Here is a 6,325-nt window from a genome sequence, read left to right on the forward strand (position 1 = left end):
ATTGTCCCAGACCCCCACGCCCCCGCGCAAGTTGGCCCGGGTGGGGCGCTCCCCGGACTTCGAGGATCGTCACAGTCCAACCCCGCGCCCTCTCGTGGCTGTTATACGCTGGATTAACAGCCGCTCCTAAAGGTGCCCCACCTTTCACCTAAGGGTCCTGGAGGGGAAACCGATTCCTCGGGCTTGATGGGAGTGGGGTCCATGAATCATCCAGCCTAGTCCTTTGCACGCCACCACCGACGCTGAGGCGGACAGCTAAGGAGGCGTAAAGTCCCTCTACACTGTGGGTCCTGGAGTGATATTTCAAACCCTTCCGCCCCCAAACATTCCTAAGTCTCTACCTTAGGTCATGTTTGGAACTGGGAGGGTGAAAAAGAGAAAAAATCACGAGGAGTTTCGAGGTGCCAAAGATGCAAATTGGCCACTACATAGTAAACGATTTCAGGTTTTCATAGGAAGTTATTTCCGTGTCCATTTATAAGTAGGAAATCAGACAGTTGTGAAGTTCCCCTTTTCATCCCCAGGCTTTAGGCGGAAGCGGAGCCAGACCATTCACTTTTAATCTTCCCGCACACTCCCCGGAGCTATTCTCGCTATTGCGAGCCCACTTCATTCACTTCCAGGCATCCCATCCACCCCTCGCAGCTACTCTCGCTATTGCTTTGAGCGGGAAACTGAGGCTGGGGAAGGAATTTTGTTGTAATCTCACTACTTACTTGAATTCCAACCTTCCTTTCCTCTCAGTCTTGCCTGGAGCATTTCCTCACCGTGCTATATTAATGCTTGTATCAGTGTCTGACATCTAGGAGCCTAGGCTTCTGCGGTTGAGTTTTTGGTTCCTCTGGCTCCCACACTGCTCCTTCTACCTTTCAGGAAATCAAGATAGCAGTTAAGCTCCTCCTAAGTTATCTTCTCGAGGATAAACATCCACAGTTCCTTCAATAATTCTTCAACAAATTGATATTTATGTGGCATGAACTCAAGAATCTATACTGGTTGCCCTCTTTTGGACTGTCTTTCTAGCTTATCAATGCTTTTCTTAAATCAGTGATGGGCAACCTTTTGAGCTTGGTGTGTCAAAATTCACTGAAAAACTGAGCATAAGTAGGGTGGTGTGTCATTTCGAGAAAAAAACCCATAATTTTGGGATATTTATAGTTTAACAAAATGTAGAATTGTAATATATAACTGTATTTAATAAACCAAAATAGGTAAATTAATATAGGTAGAATTGTCATCTATAGTACACAGAGTGTCTACACTACACTACAGCAAATGTTTCATCCTTGGCATGCGGCCCCTACTTCTCTGTATGCCAGGGCATATGTCTGCGTGTTAGTGCTGACATGCATGTTATAGGTTTGCCATCACCTTTAAATTATGGTACCCAGAATAGAATGTAATACTTCAAAGTATAGAGTGATTATCACTTCATTATTTCTAGAAGCTATATATTACACTTACTACAGCTCAAGGTCAAATTAGCTTTTTTGTTCACCGCCCCACACTGCAGGTTCATATTGAACTTATAATCTTCTATATAACTGGATTTTTAAATAGTAAATTAATTTTCTTCCAGCTTAATTGTCACTACAATTTAAAAATATTTGCCTTTCTGATGTTTTGCAATCCATGTTCTCTCTCTCTCTCTCTCCCTCCCACCTTTCCCTCCTCCCCAAGAAGGCAGGAAATATGATATAGATTTTAATATTTCCAGGTTTGTCATGTTGTGAGAGAAAACATATATTGCTAACACTAGAGAAAAATTCATGGAGGAAATAAAGTAAAAAATGGTATATTTCAATCTGCATTGGATTCCGTCTGTTCCTTCTGTGGTGGCAAATATCCTTTTTTTGGTCACGTTTCTTAGAGTTGTCCTGGATTCTTTCCTTGTTGATGATAGTTAAGTCATTCACAGTTGATCATCATATCTTATTGTTACTGTGTATAATGTTCTTGTTTTGCTTCTTTGCATCACTTTATATGTCTTTATAGGGTTTTTTTTGGTGATCATCTTGTTTGCCATTTCTTATGTCATAGTTATGTTCCATTACAAGCATATACTAGCCATTCCCCAATTGATGAACATCTTTTCGGTTTCCAGTTCTTTGCCAGCACAAAAAGAGTTGCTCTAAGCATTTTTGTACCTGAAGATTCTTTTTCTTTATCTTTAATCTCTTTGGGATACAGACCTAGGAGCAATGTTTTCACAAGTCTTTTTGCATCTAACCATACCTCCATTAAAAAAAATTTTTTTTAAACCCTGACCTTCTGTTTTAGAATCAATACTGTGTTCTGCCTTTTTCATTCTGCATCAATTCATGGAGGTCTTTCCAGTTCATATAGAAATCAAGCAGTTCATCATTCCTTGAGAAAAATCTTTTTATTGTACTTTATATTTTAAACGCAAGTCTGCCAGAAACAAGTTATCATTATTCTATATCCAAGTCATTCTAGCTTATAGAGAAATGGCCACACTGGCATAGTCCTCCCATTCCATACCCTTGGATGTGATTCTTCATTCCCCAAGAAGATTTGAGGTAACAATTATAGCAATCCTGATCAAAGAAAAGACCATCAAATGCAAAAATACAGTTTGCGGTTAACATTCCAGAATGGTCACCATTCAATTCCTCCCTTGACCACTGTTGTAAAAGATTGCAATGATCTTCTTTCTGTAATCGATATTGATATTGGCAAACTTTTTCTGAATGGAGAAAGATGGAATCAGAGTGCCATGGATCCAGAGGATGGGAAGGCAATGATCTCATCTAGACAAGAGTTAGAGTTTGACCCTTACTTTGGGTCTATTTCCTGGGACCATGCCTTTTGTTCCAACCACTTTTCTCTAGATGAAAGTTGGCTTCTGGGCTTCTAACTATAGAAAATATTATTTTTCAATATTTTTGGCTGAACTAAAAAGGATGTTTTTTAATATAATTCACACATTTTGTGTATCTTATACAGTTATTTTTAAGCATAATCTCTATTAATTTGAGGTTCTCAACTTTATGTGTTCTAATTGGTAGCAAGATACACTATGTTGATTCAAAATATGGAGTTCTCTATGATTTGCTTCAATACAGAAACGCAGTAAGACACTAAGACAAAAATCATTCTATTATTACAGTACACCAAATGACATAATAGGGTTGAGGCCATTGCTTTGAATTGGGGTGCAGAAAACAATGCAGTGGGTGGAGACAAAACCCTGTCTTCAAACATACTCGAGTCTATTGCCAGCCCTTTAATCTCCTGAACATTAGTCAGAAGTCTATGAAGATTAACAAAGCTATCTAGGGTCAAAGTAGTTTACTTTAAAGGCATTTGGAATTTTATTCAGCTGGCCAGTAGAGAATCTACTCCTTTTAGTTATAGAACACATATTTTGAATCCATATACTGATTCTTTTTTTTTTAAACCCTTACATTCCATCTTAGAATCAGTACTAAGTACAGTTACACTTTCCTCGCTGCCATTTTCCCCATCAAGGTTTCAGAATATGGAGGATCATCATAAGAAATTAAATGGAAATCTTGGGAGAGTTTTTGTAGCAGTTGCAGATGACAAGTGAAGGCCAGCAGACACAAAAAAAAGTTTAGGCACTCAGAAATGCATTAAGTATATGTATAGTATTGTATAATATCAACATATTTTTATCTTTTAATTCCATAAGCACACCCAATATCTTTTTAAAAGTTAAAATAGATAAAAAAGTTAAACTTTGTTGGGGGCATCTAGGTGGCTCAGTGGATTGAGAGCCAGGCCTAGAGACAGGAGGTCCTGGGTTCAAATCTGGCCTCAGATACTTCCTAGCTATGTGACCCTGGGCAAGTCACTTAATCCCCATTGCCTGCCCTTATTGCTCTTCTGCCTTAGATAGAAGATAAGGGTCTTTAAAAAAATTCCCTTGGACTTGGTATTTCTTACAACACAGTAAAAATAAATCCAAAGGTGGGGCAGCTGGGTAGCTCAGTGGATTGAGAGCCAGGCCTAGAGACGGGAATAAATTATGTCATTTGTCTTGGCTATAGTGGTACATGCTACCATAAGGTACCTTAGTGGCTGGAGTCAGGAAAACCTGAGTTCAAATTAAACCTTAGATATTTCTAGCTGTGCGACTCTGGACAAGTCACTTAATCTCTGTTTGCCTCTGTTTCCTCATCAGTAAAATGGGGATAATAATAGCACCTATCTCTCAGGGGCATTGTGAGAATCAAATGAGATAATTGTAAACTGTTTAGTGTGGTGACTAGCACATAGTATAAATATTATACTGTAAATGTTAGCTATTATTATTATTAATAATACATAGAATTGTCATATAAATGTTAGCTATTATTAGAGGAAGTAGATACAGTAATATTATTTGTTTGTTTTTCATCCTTACCTTCAGTCTTAGAATCCATACAAAATATCAGTTCTAAAGCAGAACAGTGGTGACTAGGCGAGTGGAATTAAATGACTTGCCTAGTATTACACGGATAGATAGTGTCTGAGGACAGATTTGAACCTGAGTCCTCCTGACTCTGGGCCTGAATCTCCACCCCTTGAGCTATTTAGCTGTAATATCCTTACAGTATATCGTTAAGCTAGCAGAGAAAAGTTTTAACCAGTCTTTTTTTTTTTTTTCAACCAATTTGTTTGAGTTGCAGCAACACCTATAAACATCGGTCTCCCCTTTTGTTCAATGATATTATTTCACCAGCTGGAGCAAAATAAGGACCATTTTAGGGAAGAAAAATACCAAGGTCTTATAGTCAGGCTAATAAATACTGGAAAGAAATAAAATTAAACCACAATTGTTCAGCCTGAGGGGATTAAAAAAACAACAACAAAAAACGACAGTTGTGGAGATTGCTTCAGTTTAGATCTTTTAAAAATCCTAGTTATTTATGGCAGCTGGGTGGCTCAGTGGATTGAGAGCCATACCTAGAGATGGGAGGTCCTAGGTTCAAATCTGACCTCAGACACATCCTAGCTGTGTGACCCTGGACAAGTCACTTAACCTCCATTGCCTAGCCCTTGCCACTCTTCTGCCTTGGAATCAATACTGTGTATTGTCTCCAAGACAGAAGGTAAGGGTTTAAAACAACAACAACAACAACAACAACTAAAATCCCAGTCATTCCCAGGATGCCCTTGGACTACACTTCTGAAATATCCCTCTGCACAGGCTTCACAAAGTCTATAAAACAACAGCACCAAGGTGAATTTTCCTTTGTAACTTTTTCACTGTTCTGAATCTATCTCCCATTCATATTTATATCCACTCTGAGAGAGGTCTCCTCAGTTCTTCACATATTGAAATGTCTCATGTCTCTTTCCCTGGCCCCACCACTCTGGTTTGGGTTCTCATTATCTCCCCCTTCTGATTGTCTCTCTACCATGACTCTCTCCCTGCACCAATCCACCCTCCTATCAACTCTTAAGCTGGTCTTCCTAAAGCTCAAGTCTGACCATGCCACCCTCTCCACTGTCAATAAATTTTAGTGGCTCCCTACTGCATCCAGAATCAAATAGAAAATCTTCTGTTTGGCTTTTAAAGACTTCTATAACTTGGCCCTCTCCCACCTTGCCAGTCTTCTTATAACTTGCTCCCTTTTCTCTTGCCATCTAGAAACTGGCCTCTTTATTGTTCCTCAAACAGGACCACTCCATGCATTTTATTTTTGAAAATAGTAAAGTTTTATTTAGATGTTATATTTTGATATTACATTTTTCGGTTACTCCTGCTTCACGAGAGGCCTTGTATAACAAATTTAAAACAATTAAGTAAAATTGAAAATACAGTAACCTCACCTGTGTAAAAGAGAATTCTTTATTGTCTATCCTGAGTTAACACTAATTTAAGTACCCCTACTTGGTACCCCACTAGACTGAAGACAGGATTAACTCCCCCTAGTCTACTTTTGAATTAACGAAAGATTAAACACCCTACTTGGTACTAGGTGAGAAGCTAACAAGGTACTTAGAGAATTCACACCCTTAGAAATTCAATCAAATCAGGAAACTATAAACCTGTTTGATGACCCTCTCTTCTTGCTTACCTCCTCCCAGAGATAGAAAGCAATTCAATCTGGGTTATACAGGTATTATCATACAAAACATGTTTCCATATCATTAATTTTTGTAAAATAATAATCTTATAAAACCCAAATCCTAAAACATAAATCCAAATAAACAATTGAAAAATCATATGCTTTCATATACATTCTGATTCCTACAATTCTTTCTCTAGAGGTGGAGAGCATTCTTTTCATAAGTCTCTCAGAATTGTCCTGGATCTTTGTATTGCTGATTAGTAGCCAAGTCTTTTGAAGTT

The sequence above is a fragment of the Gracilinanus agilis genome, chromosome 2 (genome assembly GCF_016433145.1).
Source record: "Gracilinanus agilis isolate LMUSP501 chromosome 2, AgileGrace, whole genome shotgun sequence".
Classification (NCBI taxonomy): domain Eukaryota; kingdom Metazoa; phylum Chordata; class Mammalia; order Didelphimorphia; family Didelphidae; genus Gracilinanus; species Gracilinanus agilis.